We start from the raw sequence: 21,319 nt of genomic DNA on the forward strand, positions 1-21,319 counted from the left end.
CGTACAAGTGGAAGAGATTTTGCATCTGGTGCAAGTCCACGAACTATGATCTAACGACATGTAAGAAGGATGTCATCCTTCCATATCTTTTACATTTGGCGCAGTCTGGCCTTAATTTTCATTCCATTAAGGTTCATGTCGCTGCGCTGACTGCCTACAGGAAATGCCCTTCACAGACCTCCTTCTTTCGATCCCTGTGATCAAAGATTTTTTGGAAGGCTTGAAGAAAGTGTTTCCTCCTGTCCGGCTTCCTTCGCCTTCATGGGAATTGAATGTGTTGCTGTCCAGATTGATTAAGGAGCCTTTTGAACCTATTCATAAGGCTTTGTTGCAGCACCTGTCCTGGAAGGCGGCGTTTCTCGTGGCCATTACATCGGCCCGCAGGGTGAGTGAAATTCAGGCGTTGTGTTGCCAAGAACCTTATACTGTATTTCATGCTTCTAAGGTTGTGATGCGTACCCACCCTAAATTTCTTCCTAAGGTTATTTCTGATTTTCATGTTAACCAGACCATAACTTTACCTACGTTTTTTCAGAATTCTTCGTCTCCAGCGGAAAGGTCTCTACATTCCCTGGATGTCAGGAGGGTGTTGAAATTTTATCTGGATAAAACCAAAGATATTCGTAGGTCAGACCAATTGTTTGTCAATTATGGGTCAGTCAAGACGGGTCTTGCTACCTCAAAACAGTCAATTTCGAGGTGGATTGTGTCCTGTATACAATTTTGTTATCAAAAGGCTAATAAGACCTTAGGAGGTAAACCTAAGGCTCATTCCACCAGGGGCACGTACGTAATGTTTCCATTGCAAAAATCTGCAGGGCGGCCACTTGGAAGTCGGTCCATACCTTTGCTAAGCATTACTGTCTGGACACTGATGCCAGGGCAGACACTCAGGTTGGGCAGGCTTCGCTGCGAAATCTGTTCGCACAGTAGTGGTGTTGTACTTTTTTTTTTCTCCACCGCCGCTTTGGTGTGGGGATGGGCTTGCCATTCTATTCACTAGATTATGACTATACACAGAGATCCCCTACTACAGAAGGAGTAGTTTCTGTCCTGTAACTCCACTTCTGTAGTAGGGGTATCTCTGTTCTAGTCATAAGCGCCCGCCCTCCTCCCCGGTGGGGACAGATGTTTAGGTTTGGAATGCTACAGGTCTAGCGTTATACGCCTTCAAAAAGAACTGAAAGTGAATGGGACCTGCTGGGCATCCTGGGATACTGAGAAAGTTCTAGAAAGTTTTCTTAAAGGCACGGTATCCCTTTTTGAGCCACATAATGGCAGCCTATGGAGCTTGTCTGTCCTCTCCTTCCTCTCTATCATTCCAGAGGCTTTGTTGGTAAAAAGGGAAGTTTTTCTCTATGAAGAAAACTTGGCAAGCTGTGCTGTTTGTGGTTTTGGTGGAATGTCTAGTTGAAGTACTGGACAGTGTAGCCTGTGGATATAGGCTGTATTATATGTCTTTAAGTACTCTCTTAAATGTCTGTGCAGGACTGCTTTTTTAAACAGTTTAAGAGATTATTTTTGATTGCTCCGGGGTCCACGCTCATGAACGGGACTATTCACTAGATTATGACTATAACAGAGATACCCCTACTACAGAACTGGAGTTACAGGACAGAAACTACTACTTTTTCTGCTAGGCCTGAGTCAGAAACAACAACTTTGCAATTTTCCTCAAATGGGCCTATTTTTGGTGCAAATTCTTCGAAAACTGGATTTGTAATTTCTTTGTTTAAAACTCCTGCAACTAAATCTGGACTTTCCACTGCCTTCACAATGGACTTGGTAAATTCTGAATTGTGAGGGTTAAAACTCCCATTTTCAAACACAGCAACCTGTTGGACTGGATTCTGATTTTGCCTCTGGAAATAATTCACATTTGCTCTGGACAACTTATTACATTCATTTTAGCATTTTCCATATTTTGTGGGACCATCTGTGCTTGGAAAATCCCTGCCATTGGTACCTGTATATGAACTGACATTTGCATTTGCTTAACTGGCATATTTTGCACCTGCATTTCTCTGTTTTTGTGCATCATGTTTACATTTATATTTCTTCTTCCAATGCTCAAATCTGTCATAAAGATGGCAAAAGGACACATTTTCCAGCAGTACAACATCCATACCTGAATTTGCACAAACCAAAACACCTTTACTTCCATCCTCTGTTCTTTTAATCTGTACCCAATCAACATCCTTTGCTGGCACTCTGCACTTCAGGAAAGTAATCATTGCTATGTTTTCCTCCATAACAACAGAAAGTGATGGTGCATTCATGCAAACGCTTTTCATGGTCTCTTCACCTGGCCTCTGCACAACTTTAGATTCAAACCACAATTTAGTCAGCATGGCAATGTAAAAGAATATTTCCAAATGAATGCACAACTCTTTTAATATTTCATCAAATTCATCAACTTGTGGGTACCACAGCATAGGTATGTCTCTCAATTGTGGGAATGTGTTCAGAAATGCTGCAAGTTCACTTTTATTCTGTGGCATAGGAACATGCACTTCTCCCATCTTTTCTCTCAATGAGTAAGCAAAAGCTTCTCCCTCATTCTGCTTATTATTTTTCTCAACTAAATCTGGTGGCTTCTTTTCCTTATCCAGTTTCCTTGCTAGGTCTGGGGGTTTCTTTTTCTTCTCATGTTTTCTTGCCCATTTGTCTCCTAATTTCTCAAACCCATTGCATTTGAAAATATATTTTATTTCCGCAATGTGCAATTGCATTCCTGAAGAACACATTTTCTCATTTGCTTCATCATCCATATGTACCCTAAAACTTTTCTGAGATGAAAAACTTCCTGAAACATCAGTTTCATAATTTTGAGCCAAATCGGTCAGTCCATTATATGTTGTTAATGCACATGCAGCTGTTTCCATACCCAGGGATTTTAATTCTTTTTCCTGACACTGGTTCACAGTTTCATTATTTAAACAGCAGGGACTGTTAATTTCTTCATGTTCACATGTTGAATTTAATACATTAAGTGGTCTCTCTTTTTCTGGGCCTGTGTTAATTTGTTCCCCTATGTTCTCTATATTTTTAATCACAGTGGCTTCCTAAAAGCAGGTTTGAAAAATCCCATTTTCAATTACATTCATTTTGTTCTGGGCTGCAGATGTGTTAAATACCATGTTTCCCTTACCTTTTAGTGCTTGGGGTAATTTCTGTTCAGTAATCTGTGAATTCTGAGTTTCTGAAATAAACCCTGTCATAATCACTCCTTCTGCAGCTCTTTGAACCTTTTCAGTAGGGACCATATTAATTGGGAAAGTCATAATTTTTCGAGGCATTATCTGTGCATCTGCAGTTTGTAATTCATGGCCTGAATCAGTCACCTTTGAAGCACTACTACCTGGAGGTATCACTGTCAGTGCTGAATCAACAGGTAATGGTTCAATCTGAAATTTCTGCACAGTTCTCTCAATCTGTATTTCTCTCTGTACAACAGAAGCAGCGGGATGCCTGGCTTTCACCTTGTGGATACCCTGCCGGGGTATCTCACAGGGGAATGCCAGGACGGGTTCCCTGAGCAAGCGCATAGATGCCTGCGATGTGGGCGATTTGCGCTATATAAATACATGTACATGTACATTTACATTTACTTACTAGTGCACTATTTTCAGTATCTTTAATGGGAACCACATAAAGTGGTGGACACTCAGTTAACATTGCATCTATTTCATCCCCTGAATTATTTATTTGAAGCTCTTTATTATCACTAATTCCCTTCTCCTGCATTTGGTGCTTAACCTTTTTATCCTCACTAGCTTTCTCTCTTGCTCATATTCCCACAGGCTTAAGGCCTCAAATTGTGCAGCTTTAGATGGTGTCTTTATTTCACATAACACTTCCCTTAATTTGTCAATAATTTGCAATTCAAAAGTACCATCTTTTGGAAACCTCAAAGTACCCTCTTTTTCAGTAACCTTGCACCATTGGTGAATTTTGTCCCAAATTGGTAGACATAAAATGCACAGGAGTTCCTTCAGGAGCATCACCAATATAAAAAACAAATTTTCACTTTACCTCCTAACAGCTTCTTTAAACCTTCGAACAATTTCATTTTTGCAATAGTTCAATGCAATTTCTTTTCTCCAAAGCTGTCAGTTTCAATTTCAGTCAATTTTACTCCTACCACTGACCCTCCACAATTTCTTACTGCAATGTTTCTTTTAATCAATAACTCTGTTAGTAACAACATAAATACATTCGCTACTTTGTCTGTTCCACTAAATAAAGGATAGATTTATATTCACTGCGAGTAACACATTCCGCTTACCCTTCACAAAGTAAGACCTTCCGTTTACTCTTCAAACACTACAGGTAAATCCCTTCCGCTTACCTTTCACTGAAGCTCAGAAGAACCTGCTACTCCGTTGGACTAACCCTCTCTAGGATATTCTAAGACCAAAGTTTCACCAGCGAACCCTTTTGCTGTCAATCAAGCTCAGAAGAACCTTCTACTCCTTCAGTGTGACCCTTTATAGGTGAAATCAGACCAAAGTTTAACCAGCGAACTCTTTGCTGTCACTCAAGCTCAGAAGAACCTTCTACTCCTTCAGTGTGACCCTTTCTAGGTGATATCACACCAAATTCTAGCAGCGAACTCTTTGCTATCGATCACTCTCACTTTTACACAGGAAATAGTCCCTAATTTAACACTGCCAGCCCTACCTAGCTTCTCAGTGTTATTCCAACAGACAAGTAACCTCAGTGCAGTGTGGCTTCCATTTACCACCCGCTATTGCTTCCCGGGATTCTCCCACAGGTGTGCATACCTGTGTTTCCTGACAACATAGAACAAGACACTTAACATGAAGAGTTAAAACATGTTATCAATAAACAAAAACAAATGATGTCCTATGAAATTACCAATATAATCAATAACACCATCAATTCAAAATGAGCAAAATGTCACCAACAGTAAAATAAAACTTAATATTTTCAACACTTTAAAATACATCCTAGCACATTAACAATATTTCAGAACCCTATTGATACTCACACCACTCCTTCTTGCATCACCTTCAAGTACTGCTTTGCCAGTCTTCAGGTTCTGAGCTTTGGAGTCAGCAATCAGGACTTGGACATTTATCTAACTTGGGCAATTATTTTACTTCCCTCCTAAGGTCAATGATCCATTAGTTGAATAGTTGATGGTGAAATCAATAATCATTAATCGCCAAACTAGTCAATAATGACCATGCTCTGATTACTAAAAACTGATAGAGCGGTAATTTGATCTGGTAATTTCTCAATGCAAAACCCTCATGCTACCTCTATTTTACAGCTGAAAAAGGTGTTGGGCCCTTCACACCATGTATTACCTTCAGGAGACTTTAAATAAACCTGAACAGTCAAAAATGCAAATATTATTTAAGCCAATAAAGAGAGTTGTTAAGTATTTTAAAGGATTTTATTTTGTAGTCAAAAGTACATTTTTCTCTGACCCTTTAATCATTAGTAAATTATCAATCAGGTTACAGAATTTGGAAAATAGGAAAAATAGGATTAATACAAGACATATTAGTCTGCATATAAGCACTATATGTAGGAAAGAAAATGTGGCGCAAAATATCTGTCAAAACTCTTAAAGAGTTTTTGAGAAAAATAGTCTTACAAGGCTAGTCAATAATTAAATAGTTGGCAAAAATCTCCCATTAAGCGAAATAAATGCATAAGTCAAATCTTTTCAGACCTAATTAATTAGTCAAAGTATAAACTTAAAGTTTAGCACCTAATTCTATCTTAATCAGCTGCACTCTCTGTTCTGTCTGTGTCTAAAGAGTAAGCAGCCCCTCCTTCACCAGACCTCAAAGGAAATGTGACGTGCCAGGACTTGATTAAGGAAAACCCTCCCCTCTCCTCGGAGGCAATCTCTACAGTCAGCAATCTCCCGAGACGTTTCTCGTGCCTAACCCATATGAATGAAGCAAAAAGCAGAAGTGAGCTGAAAGCCAGCCAGTGAGCAAAAAAGCCAGCTGAGCTAAAAAAGCCAACCACGCCTCCCGAGAGGTCATTATTTATACTCTTTTTTTTCTTGGCGGACCACACAAAAATGTTGCATCTTCAGGAAAACTTGTACTTGGTTGGTCAGTCATGATGGCATGAGGTCTCACTATCCTGACTCATTCTAAAATCCTGACTATACCAGTTTTAACAAAAGAAGCATACATGAGTAAATACATTTAATAAGTTTGCAACATTTGCTAGGAAAAATGTTTCATTCTAATTCTCTTCCTTCCTTCCGCAGTACAAACTCGAAGGATACTTTAGTTAACTGGTACATTGGCACAATCACAATAAAGTTCAAAGTTCAAAGTGGCCTTGACTCCTTCCGCATTTGTCTGCGCATGCTCTCTTCTTTTTAAGGCAAGTCAGAGCCTTGCTGGATTCACTGGCAGCCATGGTATTTATTTCACAACCAAATTTTAAAGAATCAGAATTTACATTTTAATGAGAGGACTAGAGCTTTCCTAAATTCTATTTAGGCCACTCATAGTCCATACTGTATTCTGTTAGATGCACTTGCACTGCTCCCACGAATTAATTTGAGGGTATTAACTTAGTTTTTTGTGTCTAATTTCACATTACTTCACATTCACAGAACATTTTCAATTTTAAATGTTGCTTTTTCATTACATTCACTTAATACACTGAATTGATCTGTTAATATTTTTTAATTTTCTCAGCTCTCGCAACCCTTGAGTACATTTTGCGGACTCCCAAATGTCCCAGGACCATAGGTTAAGAACCATTGAGATACAGGATACAAATTCACTTGCCAGTGGGTGTTACGGTCAAGCTGTGATGAAACCCATTAATTACCAGGAAACGTCCTGGGATCTGAACGCTCCTGGATGTACCTGCAAGGTGGATTGCAAACTCCGGACAAGAACAAACCACCAACCAGTAGTAAAATACAAGCAAAGAGGCCATTGAGTGATGGGAAATGTGAGAACCTGAATAGAGGACAAAATAACAGAGGTGTAGAAGGGCAATGAACGAATAAACTAGAGTGAGTAGCAGAAGCCAGAACTTAAATCAACATTGCCAGGCAGCCTGGTCAAAGCTTCCAGTATCTTTCTGCTACTATTGCCAATTAGACTATTGGAACAATGGATTAGCTTGAAGCTTATAATGGCTGGTATAAGCCCGGAGCACCAACATTCCAATGCTTCTTTCTGGCTGTGAACAAAGGCTTCAGGGAGACTGAGGGGATTTCAATCCCCTCGCGCTTCCTGAAGCCTTTGTTTAATTTGTTAGAACATTCTGCCCTCTAGTAGCAGAATGTTCTAATAGCATTATAGCCCTTCGTAGCAGGGCTATACCGGCTATTGAAGTCCTGTTCCCTTTTTAAAGTCCCTCGCCTTCGGCTCGGGCCTTTAACGCAGGAGCGGGCCTTTAATAGCCGGTATAGCCCGCTACGGCGGGCTATAAGGCTATAGTGTGACCCAGAACTATTGTGTGACCTAAGCTTCTTAAAGGGCCAAATGACCTCTTAGTACTACCACTCGCTGTAATGCAATTCCACCAATCCCTGGGTTCCAGTCTCATCTCACAGTTCTCACTGAGTTGTGTGTATTCGTACACATCTCTTTTTGTTCTGAGTCAAGTTTCTACTTTACTGATTCTCAGCTGTGTGTGTTTGTGTGTGTGTGTTATACTGCTTTTCTAACTTGCTGATACCTAACAACTACATTGTGCAAGCCTCCACTTTAAAGGAAGAGGGGCAGTGCTCTATTTGTAAAACAATAAGTGCCAGGTCCCTCGTCGGCAGGGTACTACAGCTTTACCCATTGCCTCTGCCAGTGCTGCCAACGACGAACCACCACTACTTCTAACCATCAAACTCCTACAAGTGTGACAATTCAGACTTCTCCAGACCCCAAATCTAAAAGTAAAACAACTGTTGTTGTGCTCATCACTGAATCAGACAAACAGCACCACCATGTGGCAGGCAGCCATAAGTGCCAGTGTTGATTAAGTGCCGGTTCTGAGCACTGGAAACCACAGAAACAAATTAAGCACTGAAGAGGGGTACTGCTCGTTAGTCTATACATAGTTTGTGATCTGACTCAACACCTTCTGCAAACTGTAAATGTTACTTATCTGTAACACTTGGTCTGCTGTTTGTATTAGATTTACATGTTCCCTCTCCAACTCCCTGTGCACAGAAAAATAATTTCTTTCATGAATGATTCATTGATGCATAGTGTGCATACACAGGCTCTCGCCCGATGCAGGAGAGGAGAAATGCATATAGCCTAATGTTGCATCTAGATTTAGATTAAAACTTCTTCTTACCTTACCAATAATAGTGGCAGTTGTCATGCAAAATAGTTAATCTTTCTACCTATCTCTCCTACACAATTTTAATTGATCAGCCTTGAGGCATACTGTTTTCCCAACACAACAAATTTGGAGGAGTTGTCTACAATTAGGCAAACCAAAGAGCCATCGATTAGACAGCATGTGCTAATGAGATTAGACCAACATGATAATTTTGGCAAAAGAACTGTTGCTGAGCATTTGTGACAGCATGCAAAATGTTGCAAGACAATTGTAAACTCTCACAATAACGGTACCCATGTTGGGCCTACACCTGCAGACTTTGTTCAGTCCTCACAATGAGGACCACTGGGCACCGAGCTCTGGCCTTCAAACACTGAAACAAATAATGCTCATGTGAATTAATTTGGTTCAGGTAAACCCTCACTGACTCGTTCTCTATACTGGTTTCTCAGACATGTTTTGGAGAGACAGATTAGGTTTTACGAAACATAATAATAAATAAATAAGAGCAATGCTATGGAATACTAAGTGAGTGAAATACTTAGTAAGTACAGGGATGTGGAATTTAAAAAAAAATGTACTTGTCCAAGGGACAACATGCTACAGAAATCTACTTGCCCTGCAAAGAAACCAACTTGCCCAGCCTATTGCTTAATTTAATTAGATGAGCTTCCAAAGAAAGTGCCTATTATTTGTAGTGGAGACTATGGCACTATTAACTTTACACTGTGACACTTTTGATTGGGTAAAACAGTATCTGCTATACAATTACTTGATGTGTATGTACTGGAAAAAACGATATTACATATACATTTTGCACTAGGTATTGGCAAATAAAATACAGTAACAAACATTGTAGACCCAAGCTGATCTCCACAAAACATCTGGGATCCAGCCCTAAGTCAGAGATGGACATAAATGTCATTCTTCAGTATGCCTCAACCAGAGCTATGTTTTCTTCAGTAGAGGAAAGGATGGTTTTTCTAATTCATCAGTGACGGACAGGAGTCAGAATTCCTTTCTTCTTAGGAGACAGTTCTGCATATTTCAGTCAAATTAACATCCAAGGATCATCTCACAAGGTGTAAAAGATTTTCATGTGGGTGAGTGTGACTTTGCAACACATATTAGTAATAAAGTGAACTCTTAGGCCTGGGCCCACGGTTGAGCAAGCCGCCAGGGAGGAAGGCTCAGGTTTATGCCTAAGGTACGGCAGTCTTACTAGCAGTCACAAAGACAGGCACTGTACCATTAAACTTGGTGAGGAGTCAGTAGGCTCTTGAACAAAGCCCAATTTGTATTACAGATTCACAAAAATGATTTCTAAGTCTTCCCATAGGAAACAGCTGATGGAAAGTCTTGGAAGGCTGCAGTAGATTCCAGAACCATTTACCTTACCTGTGTTAGCTAAGTAAAACGTACACACTAACAGGTTGTGCAGCAATGAAAGACCGAAATGACTAAACCCATACATGTAGCTAGTATCAGGGCCAAGGATGTAAAAATCCTTCTCTTGTGAATCTTGTCAGTCCTGGCAGGATTGTAATATCCCATTATACAAACTGCAAGGAATCTAGTCTATGAAAATGCATTGGTATGCTTGTGATGAACAGCAGACTAAATCTCGTTATAACTATGGACAACATATTAGAAGAAATGACAGCGCTTTCAAAACAGCTGTGGTTTCAGTTGTGAGGTTTCACCAGCAATACTTGCCAAAGTGCAGTGGCATAAATTCTGCAGCAAATTTAACACAACAATTCCACATGAGGGAGAGCTGCAAAATGAGTGTGCATGGACTACTCAATGTCATTTTTAGTGAGCTCCTAGCAGGAGTGGCCTGCATTTACCACAACCTATATTCTCCAGTGAGGGTAGTGTGCCCGGTAAGAAAATACTTTCTCCAGGTCTAGTGTAACCTCGTCAGACATATGACAGAGAACAATAGACATGTTTTCCTGATCTACTTTCAAAGGAATCAAACAGGGATCATGTCTGCAGGGTGATCTGACCCAAAGACCACTTGCTTACCTGCAGGCTAACAAGAAATTGACCCAGAGTCTGGCATTTCTAGAATCAGATACACTATGGTTTAGGCAGGAGCCCAGGAAGAAGAATGAAGAAGGGGGCTGGTCGGAGAAATCTCTAAGCAGAAAAGCTTAAAAGATCCTGTGTCCTCAAAACACTCCTCAGCTGTTGAGTGGAAGGTGATTGAGAGGATGCTGGGTCAGGTTTTGGGCCTGGATTTGGTGTTGGGAAAGGAGAGACGAGCCATACATGGGCTTGTGAATCGGTTTTACATTGAGCTTTGTATGTCAGGAGACTGGGTAACTCAGAAAAAATGTTGATATCTTATTGTATATGTAAGACACCACCAGCAGCTTTAAGAAATAATGGTGTGTTGGAGGGTAGGAAGTTAATATGGGGAGAAGTAGAGATGGGGTGATTGGGAGTTTTAGGGCATTTACAGGAAAGGAAATGACACAGGAAGGTATCTGGGTTGAAGGTAACGGTATTTGCCACATATAGTAGTCCTCATATTTGTATGAGGAGGTTACACCAGCTTCCAACATCCAAAAAGTGACTGCATCCTCAGCTTTTCAAACCGTGGCAGTGTCTTCCTGAGGACAGCAGCTAAAGAACAAGTACAAAAGACCACAGATTTTGTTGTAGAGCCTGTGCACTAAAGTAGGGAGGGTAAATGCAAGCAATTGGGTTCTGCCAGTAAATAAGTGCCAGATAGGGCAGACACAGGTTGTATACTTGGGCCACCTTGTAGGTGGAGGGCAAGTTCAACCACTGGAGAGCAAAATACAGTCAATCAGGGACTGGGCTCCTCCAACCACCCAGACTCAGGTTCGAGCTTTCTTGGGCCTGACTGGTTACTACCGAAAGTTTGTCAGAAATTATGGATCGATTGTGACTCTACTTAATGAACTGACAAATAAGAAAATGCCAAAAAAGGTTCAGTGGACAGCGAGCTGTCAAAAAGCATTCGATGACCTAAAACAGGCCATGTGCACGGCACCTATCCTCAAGAGTCCAGACTACTCCAAACCATTCATTGTCCAAACAGATGCTTCTGAGTTGGGTGTGGGAGCTGTTCTATCTCAACTGAATTTTGATGGTAATGACCAGCCCATTGCTTTTATAAGCAGACGGCTGACCCCCAGAGAGAAAAATTGGTCAGCTATTGAGAGGGAGGCCTTTGCTGTGGTTTGGGCCCTGAAGAAACTGAGGCCATACTTGTTTGGCACTCATTTCAAGATTCAGACCGACCATAAGCCCCTCTTATGGCTAAATCAGATGAAGGGTGAAAACCCCAAACTGCTTAGGTGGTCCATTTCCCTACAGGGGATGGACTTCACAGTGGAGCATAGACCTGGCACTGATCATGGCAATGCAGATGGGCTCTCCAGGTATTTCCACTTAGAACAAGAAGACTCACCTGGTCAAGGTTAGTTTATTGTCCCAACGTTTGGGGGGGGGGGTCATGTAGGAGAGTAGGGTCTGCAATCCTATGATCACCCAGATTTTTTGCTTTTGTTTCACTGGTTTATGACTTTCTCTGGCTGTGGGCCGGCCAATCAAACCCACAGCCTAGCTGTTCTCTCACTAAATTGACATGTGTACCTTAGGTGCATTACCCAATTGGAACTGGGCCACCTTGTCAGACCCTGTAACTCAGGGCATCAGTGTACCAAGGGCCTACCAGGGGCTGAAGCATGTATTATGCCACCCCTGGATGGCTATCTAAATCTGACACAACTGGCTGCACGACAGCTGGGGCAAGGTGGTGTAATCACCCTTTGCTTTAGATATAGTATACCTATATCTAACCCTAAAATGGACAGCCGGATTCCTATCAGTCACTCCTATGGCAGGCCTTGACAATCCTGAAGGCAGACTGCGTGGAATCGTGTGAATTGGCGCTCTGGCATGAGCCGAGCCCGGTTGCAGCTTGCGGAACCAAGTCCCAATGGCTGCTCCATGATAACGCGTACCATATACTCTTAATGCTAACTTCGGTATCGCGTTATCAAGACATGTCGAGTAAGGTGTCATACGAATTGGGATACTGACCCCTCGCCAATGCTGGTGACGGGGTTAGCATTCCACCCTTCTAGAGGGACACAACATGTACGTAACTGTGAACCCCGGTTAAAGTTAACTGAAGCCTCAGCTCCACAAAATGGATGCTGCCACCACAGACACAAGTCTGACCTCCTGCTGCTGGGAGTCCTTCCAGCGAGGAGAGCTTGGACAAAGGGTTTCCTGTCCGGGGCGGTGCTCGCACCATCCCAGACAGGGTTTTGTGTATCCTGGGTAGGCAGGGCTTTACAGGAAGGTGACTGCGGAGTGGCACCCCGGTGCTCACTACGCATCTGCCGGCTAGAACCAGTTCCAGGGGCACACCAGCCCCTGACCTGGGGAAAGTCCAGCATGGGAGAGGGTTGTAACCACCCCCCTTCCTGGTCCCACCTCTAGGGCAGGACCTAGTCGCGTACACACCCCTTTCTTTAGGATAAAGGCAGGAGCGGGGACCCTTCCAAATTAGATCATCTTTGAATCAAGAAACTACTTTCTACGAAAGGAACTCTCGACTCTTCTCAAGATTTCTCCCTTGTGGCTAAGGAGTAGTCACCCTGCATCCGCAGGCACCATCTAAGAACTCTGCGGTTTGCTGCACGTCCTTCCTCAGGAATCCGACTGCCCAGCTCGACGAGAACCGGCTTCCCTGGCACCTCTGACCTCTACCCACATCGTCAGCTCAGCTGAGATCCGTGGGTGCGACGAGACCTCGAGGGTCCGCCCATCATCAGAACCTGCACGACTTCTAAAAACCAGCACGACCGCCGAGGGATCCTCTGGGGTCCGAGAAGCCCCGACCCTGAGCAGCTCCAGCACCGAAGTTCAGCCTCCCAGCATCTCCACGATCTGCGTGGGGCCCTTCTGCTCTTTGCTGCTCATCCCGTTGTCTGGCTACTAGCCCGCTGGCTTGTGGCCTTCTCGACGACGCCCGACAACAACGCTGCTGGTCTGGTTGCTCCAGACTGGCCTTTGCTCCCTTCTAAAAGAGGAGCACCCCGGACCCTCCTGGTCCACTCAAGACGCCATTTTGGGTCCACCACGTGGGCCTGAATTTGCCAAGGCTTGTTGCCCCAATCCTGGGCCCAGCGACGCCGACAGCATCAACCTTCGTGGGACAGCTCGCACCTCCATCCTGGTCGCCGACAACGCCTCCTGGTCCGTGAGACTGCAGAGCCTAGCGTCGCCCACTCACCTAGTCGAGGTGACGATCATCCGGTGCCCTCCTGGTACCCTCTGACTACTGGCTAGTAGTTACGAACTTGGTCCCCTCTGCTTTTCAGTGTCATCCATCTCTGATCCAGGCTTGGATCTCTACGAACTATCTTCACTGGTCGCCGGCCAGCAACTCCTTCCTTCCGGCTCCTGGTTCGTCAGCGAGGATTCCCGACGTCTGTAAAGACTTATGCAGCCACAGCCCCTGGGCTAGGTAACTTCAGCATTTCGGTGCCCGCATAGCCTCATTATCTAAGGGTCCAGAGTCACTGTCGCTTCCGACTTACCTTATCGGGTTCGCCCGTGAACACTAACTTTCCGTGCCCTCGGGCATTTGTGTAGATTGTGCACTTGAAGTATTTTCCTAAGAGTTTTGTTGTGTGCTTAGTACCCTGTCCTCATAAAGAGTACAGGGCTGTTGTGACTTAAAATAAATACACTGTTTATTTTCATAACACTTGTGTGGTGTCCTTTCACTTGGTGTTCAAAGGGTATGTGATGGTATAACAGCTGGCTTAACACGCCTCTAGAGTTTAGCCCGAAGACTGCTCGTATCCACGCTACTAGGATAGCTGGTCTAAGGTTGACTTACAACCAATCACCATAAGGGTCGTTTGGACTGATGCATAGTGATCACTAGAATAGTGAGCACTGCATATCAGGCCAACTTCTCACACAAAATACCACAGATTTTGTTGTAGAGCCTGTGCACTAAAGTAGGGAGGGTAAATGCAAGCAATTGGGTTCTGCCAGTAAATCATATGATCCAGGCACCCCTTGACACACAATCATGTGACACTAATGTCATTAAATGTATGACAAAACCAAAGATACTTCAAGACATTCACATCACAATTAGTGAAGAGAGGCAGTTTTGAGGGGTTCTATAGATGGGTAAGAGAATACATGGAGAGCCACGGGAAGCCAATCAGGACTGAGGGGTTACACAGGAAGCCAGGGATGTCTTGATGGAGTTACACCGGCAGCCTGTGCTAGAGTAAGATTTATAAAGCGAGCCAGTAGTGGCCCAGGGATTCTCAGCTAGAAATGCCTTAAGTGTCCCTGAGAAGCCGTTGATGACTTTGTGGTTACATGGGGTGTTAGGCTGGTGGCCGGGAAAGAGTGAGGGATAATTGAGAGGTTAGCCATAGAGTTAGAGAAAGGAGGGGCTTTTAACAGGGAACTACAAAATAGCAGTAGGCTTTAGATAAGAAGAAAGAGAAGAGTTGGAAGTTGAAGTCCTGAAGGCATGGTGAAAGGGTTTCACTAGGAACTAGAGATGGGAGAAGGGTTGGGGTTGATGGTGTGCAAGACACTGGAAAGATGTGGATAGAGATGGTTCAAGAATTTGCTATGATGCATGAGTAGATAGGTGTGTTAGACGTGGATAGATATAGTGGAGGTGTTAGGTAGGGCACGGGCTATTTTTGGTGCATTCATTGTTTTTTTTTTTTTAAAGCTGGTAGCCTCTGTAAAGAACACTACGTAAATGCATCCATTTTGTTTTCTGGCTGCTATCTTACTGAATTCCTGTACTGAGCATTGAAATGTTGGTTCTTCCTTTATCAATGGTCTTCAAACTTTAAAATTTAAAAAAAACGGGCCCCCAAGAGTTTTTGACGATTATTCTAATACATCTATATGTCTAACATTTGAATATTGCAGTTAAGATATACTATCCTTTTTAAAAAAGCAGTCAAATACACGATTGCCATACATTCTGTTCTGGTTAGCCAGGCCTTCATAAAGTGTAAAAGTATTCACAGTGTGATTATCAGTAGTGGTGGGAGAGGGGGGTTAAGGAATATATAGAGTCCCTTCCCTTTTGACATCTACTCCGAGCCAATATATAAATGACAAAAGGTGTTAGTGATGGGCCATTACCGAGTAGCTTAAGGATATTCATTTTTTCAACTTGAAACAAAGCACTTTTATCAGCATGAGCCTGGCACCCCAAGTTTGAAGACCTCTGTACTAGATTTCAATTATTTTAACCGGACCTTCTACTTGTATTTACCCAATTTGTGTGCTAAATGTTTTAAGCACAATAGCTTCAGTGCTGTCTGTCTGGGGGTTAAAGCCTTTGTGCTCTGTGGTGATTTTTTAAGGTCAACCCTAGTGCAAGGTGTAGGTGGTAGAGCACATTAAAAGCACTGGGAAGAGAAGCCAAGTCAAATGACAGACTGTTAGACATAAGGAAGTGTTTACAGCCTGACAGCTAGACACTTCTAAGCCTTAGTGATGTGAAAGAACACCTAGGCCTCTTTAATATATCCACTACAAGCAAGAGACTGAGTTGAACACTTCAGTCCCATCATGCTCCTTCCACAACTAAAGCAAGTTCTCCAGCGCCATTTTAAAGAAACTCCTTTTTATGTGCTGCATTAACGCATTTTTGGGCATTTTACAGTGTGCCATTTGGGGTATGTCTGAGATATACTTAATGCTAAGGTGTTTGCCCTCTGAATGCACACAATACATCATGTTTCTTAAGATGTATCCTTGATGCCAGATTAGAAATCAAACGAGGGAACTCCTTTTCTAATGCTGCCCACTTAACTACAATGTGTGACTTTGGGCAAATGTTCTATTCTACTGGGGCTCTTCCTTTACCTGTCAAAACTGCTTGCACTTGGCTAATGCTTTTGTGTTATGCTAAACAGCTTGGCATTTACATAAGTGTACGTAACTACTTGAGAACACAACACCACCATTTTTAAAACATTATTTAAATGGTTTTCTTACTGAGACCTAAAGTTTTCCAGCTTATGTCCCTGTGAGGATTGGAAGGCGCCTATATTGACAGCAGCTGTTTGTTGCTGTCCTGCCTCCGCAAAGGTATGCTCTGCACCCCACTAAAACTCCTACAAAAGCCCCTCAATGTGTTCAATATATGGCATTAATGGAAAATTTACTATCGGAAAACTGTCTACAGGCAAACCTTCAAAAGTATGCACTGTCTTCATGTTTTCTTTAGCATACCTTTTGTTTATAGATGCTGCTAGAGTGAAGTACTGCCGAACAAATCGTTTTCACAAAGCACTTGATTTTCTACTTATTACACTAACTAAATAAAATGCAGGCAAGCAGGAATCACAAGAGGGTAATGGGAAGCAATAGCGTTTGCCTCCAACATCAGCTCAGATGTGACGGTCACGGAAAGTAAAAGATAACGGAAATGCCCACTATGAGCAGACTTGTGTGGACTCGAAGAGGCCCAGGGAGGAAAATGCCAGAGATATGCCCACCTGGCAGACTTTGATGATTCGACAAGGCCCAGAGGGCGCAAGGGCAAGAGACAAGGCCCAAGGAAATGCACGAGGAGGAGCAAAGGAGGAGCAAAGCAAAGGTAATCGGGCAAGAAACCGAGGAGCAGAACTGAGAGGGCCTCCATTCCTCTCCCCCCCTGCTTTCCTTTCTTTTATTTGGCAGTCCGATGCGAGCTGTGCTATCCTGCTCCATGACGTGTGATTTATAGTCTGCAAAAAAAATCCGCTCGATTTTGCATTTCAACAATCTTAATTTCACAACGGCAGTCTTGAGCCCATACAAATAGTGACTACAGTCAGAGGCTTTCAGCGAATAATAGGCCTTTAATCATTTTAGTTATTGAAGGCATCTGCTTCGGATTTCTTGATTAGCTGTCAGCCGGTGAAAGTAGCAGTTCTGTCCCTATTGAACTAATATCAAGTCTGCTTGTCCTTTGGACAAAAAAGACATTTGAACCTCTTGCCCTGGTAATAAATCTAGATGTCTCGGGCGTCGGGCGATATAAATTCCTCATCCCTGTAAGTAGGTTTGATATTGAGAGTACAAAAGACAGACTGTGGCCTAATGACATCAAACAGACCCAATAGTTCTATCCAGTACCAAAGAAGTTAAGAGGGAACCAAATTTTCCAAACCACTCCCGCCTACATAAAGCTGGTCGGTCAAGAGAGTTGGAAGTTGGTTCACTGAGATGAGAAAGGCGGAGAGGCAAGCTTGGGTAACGGTGAGATTCTGAATATTGCTGGCAACCAATTTATATGGTTCCCTTTGTAATGAGGATTGAGCATTTCAGACACCAGAGGAATAGTTGACCATTCCACATTCTGATCATGAGAGTCCCTATTGGGCATGCAGCATAGGCCTGCATTGTGTGTAAGGCATGGAACACAACAAAAATCAAACTACACATGCAGGTCAAAAGTAATGTTTGTGGGTGGTCTTTTCGTTGTAGAAAGATTTTAATGTAACTTTTTTGTTTCCTACAACAGTTGATGCAAGCATGGACAGAGAAAGGAACAATGAATTTTCAGTCGCACGTACAGAGAAAAACACCTCTCCTTGCACTGCAACATCAGAAAATGGAAAAGCAAATATTAACAGAAGCTGTGAAAAGAAGACGGACTCCCAGCGACATCAATGGTGCAAAAATAATCAGGAAAGGGGAAAAGAGGAATATGGTATATGTGAAAGTGATGTCAGAAATTTATCACGTTCAATTTTTCATCAGGAAAGACAAAATGTAAAACAATTAAATGTCCCAATTGATTGCGGAAATTCTTTAGTCAAGAACCAGCTTATCAAAAGCCCATCAGAAAAACAACTTAATTGGGGACCTCCTACCTTTACTGAATGTGGAAAAAGTTTCTGCGAGAATATCGGTTTTATCAAGCACCAAATAACACAGGCAGGGGAGCGATCGTATCAGTGTTTGGAATGTGACAAAAGCTTTAGTCAGAAGGTTAATCTAATTCGGCACCAGAGAACCCATACAGGTGAAAGGCCTTACCACTGCACTGAATGTGAGAAAAGCTTCAGCCACAAACACCATCTAAAAGGCCACCAGAGAACACATACGGGGGAGCGACCGTATCAGTGTCCTAAATGTGGGAAAAGTTTCAGCTGGAAAGAAAGTCTGAGTCGGCACCAGAGAACACATAGTGGAGAGAAGCCGTATCGATGTACTGAATGTGTGCAAAGCTTTAGCCTTAAGGAAGGTCTTATTAGGCACCAGAGAACACATAGTGGAGAGCGGCCATATCGATGTACAGAATGTGTCTATAGCTTTAGCCTTAAGGAAAGTCTCATTAGGCACCAGAGAACACACATGAGAGAGATTTTCAATGGTCCAATGGTAGAAGCCAGACAAGATGTTCCACAATCTAGGACATACTTGAGAAACTCCAAAGAACTGGAGCATGGCAGGTGGACAGCTGAAGGTGAAAGGAAGCGTTCTTCTGCTACTAATTTCAAAGTGCTCTGTTAGCCCAACATAGAAAACACATGAACTAGGGTGGCTTCTTCACTTGTGCTGGGACGAAAACATTCAGAGAGACACTAACTTTGAAGGAGTCAATCACAACTTAAGCACAGGCTTTTAAGCACACCGAAGCACATCTACAGACAAAATATTGGTAAATGCTTGACTTGTGAAAAAAAAAACACCCCCTCTTTTGGTTTCCAAACTCAGACAAGCCTTCCACTGGATGGAATGTGTGGCTAAAATTACTTTAATAAAAGCACTTTTCATTTTCACCATGTATTAGCATTTGTCAATCTGGAGCTCCTGAAATGCACATGGTTTACATGCCTTGAATGCAAAAAAAAAATGCAAATACAAAGATGAAGTGGGACGTTGTGTCCTGACACATGCCTCCAAGAGGGTATATCCAGGGAGCAGAATTCAAGTGGAGTATAATGTGCTATTATCTCAAATGGGACTAGAGAGCAGAATTAAAGTTAAAGGACCGGTAAGATGAGTTTGATTAAAGCTGGGTAGACCTATACAGAGGGGCTGAGCTTGCACGAGGGAAGTACAATGCTTTTCTTTTGCTGGCAACATTTTGCAAGTTGCTACGTTCCCGAATTTCATTTTAAACAAACTTTATAAAGTGTTTCGGTTTTCCTTTTCCATCCTAACGTTTTTTATCTGCGCCTACCATCTTTGTAAGTTAATTTTTTTAGGGTAATTGAAACAAGGCAAAATCAACACTGCTATGTGTGTCATAATTTGATTCTGAAAAAAAATACACAGAGGTAAAGAATGCTGTCTGTTTTCTGAAAAATACTTCTTCTAAAGACCAATTTTAAAAGGGGTAAAAAAAAGATACAAACAAGCACATTGAGAGGCAACAAAGCAATTATTTTTCAAATGCTTAGACACATAAACGGTAAGAGTGTCCTTCAATGATGTGGGAAAATGGTCTCTTTAATAAATCCTCGAGACATTCTTGATGCAAGATGATCAAACACAACAGCCGCTGTACAGCCAACGTGTTTCGCCATAATGGGGCTTCCTCAGGGCATAGAAATGAGTCAACCAGTGTTGTGGTGATCTGATATATCTGGTCACTGTTTATGGACTTTAAGTAAAAGATATTCCCTTCGTTCCAATTAAGTATTCTCCAGGTTGATATCCAATAGAAATGTGGTGCACGCTTCGCACAGAATGGTTCACAGTGGACGAGTTGCTTCTTTTCGAGTTGGGCTGTCGGCAGGTCGAGTGACTCGGCGTTTTGTGGGGGCTAGAAAAGAAGCAACTCATCCACTGTGAACCCTTCTGTGTGAAGCTTGCACCACATTTCTATTGGATATCAACCAGGAAAATACCTAATTGGAACGGAGGGAATATCTTTTTACTTAAAGTCCATACAACAGTGACCAGATGTATCCGAGATCACCACAACACTGGTTGACTCATTTCTATGCCCTAAGGAAGCCCCATTCGGGCAAAAAGCGTTGGCTGTACTGCAGCTGTTGTGTTTGATCATCTTGCATCAAGAATGTTTCAAGGATTTATTAAAGAGACCATTTTCCCACATCATTGAAGGACACTCTTACCGTTTATGTGTCTAAGCATTTGAAAAATAATTGCTTTGTTGCCTCTCTATTTGCTTTTTTGTGTACTAAATGTTTATGGTCTTGTGGCAGTGTACCAAAGAAGTGGGCAACTGTAATTGAGTGATTCATTAGGATATTGTGTATAGCAAGGTGGTGCAAATTTTTCTTTCCCTTACTGCCAATTCGTTTGATCCTGTGAAAAAAGGATATATGCAAAACAAATTGTCCGAATAGGCACTATTTTAACACAGTTGTACAGTATTTTAGCACGTATGTACAAAGTGCAACATTTCTCAAACTACAGAAATTGAAACATTTCACTCACACCAGCCTGCAGGGCCATATCTATACATCTCTCTAGGTTAGTGTAAAGATGCTTCCAACAGAGAAAATAGGTTGGTAATCTTTAATGTAGCATGAGAATAACAAAACCTCCAGCTGCTTCACCAACTCCAGTTTCTTCTCAGCTCCACTTCAAAGATCAACATTCTATACCACCTAGCAACACTCAACATTCCATTATGAATGAATCCCCACATATCTCCCCCCTTACATAGAACAATAATGAAAGTGCAAACAAAATAGTTTCCTAAGTTAAATGCAAAAAACAAATTAACACATTAATAATTCAAGGAACATAGTAGTTAGACACATTTCTACAACTCTTTGAATGCAAGAAACACATTAACACATTAATATTTTAAGGAGCGTGCCACTTGGCCACATTTCCACAACTCCAAGCAGATCCATCAGTTAGGGTAAGGATATTCTTCTTCACAGTTTTTACTTGTACAGGTTTAGTACATTTGCTTTCCCCCTTGGATACAATACCTCCTCTTCTCGCTACAACCCAAACACCTGCTTCTATATATGAATCCTTAACA

At 42.3% G+C, this 21,319-nt stretch overlaps 1 pseudogene across 1 annotated transcript in view; it reads left to right on the plus strand.

The window, feature by feature from the left end:
- Nucleotides 1-18,980, plus strand: part of LOC147700857 (uncharacterized) — a 141,726-nt pseudogene extending 122,746 nt beyond the window's left edge. Inside the window, exon 9 of the transcript XR_015297414.1 lies at nucleotides 17,867-18,980. The product of XR_015297414.1 is annotated as an uncharacterized LOC147700857 (transcript). The remainder of the gene's footprint in view (nucleotides 1-17,866) is intronic.
- Nucleotides 18,981-21,319: the final 2,339 nt, after the last annotated feature.

Source organism: Lissotriton vulgaris, chromosome 7, assembly GCF_964263255.1.
Source record: "Lissotriton vulgaris chromosome 7, aLisVul1.2, whole genome shotgun sequence".
Lineage (NCBI taxonomy): Eukaryota > Metazoa > Chordata > Amphibia > Caudata > Salamandridae > Lissotriton > Lissotriton vulgaris.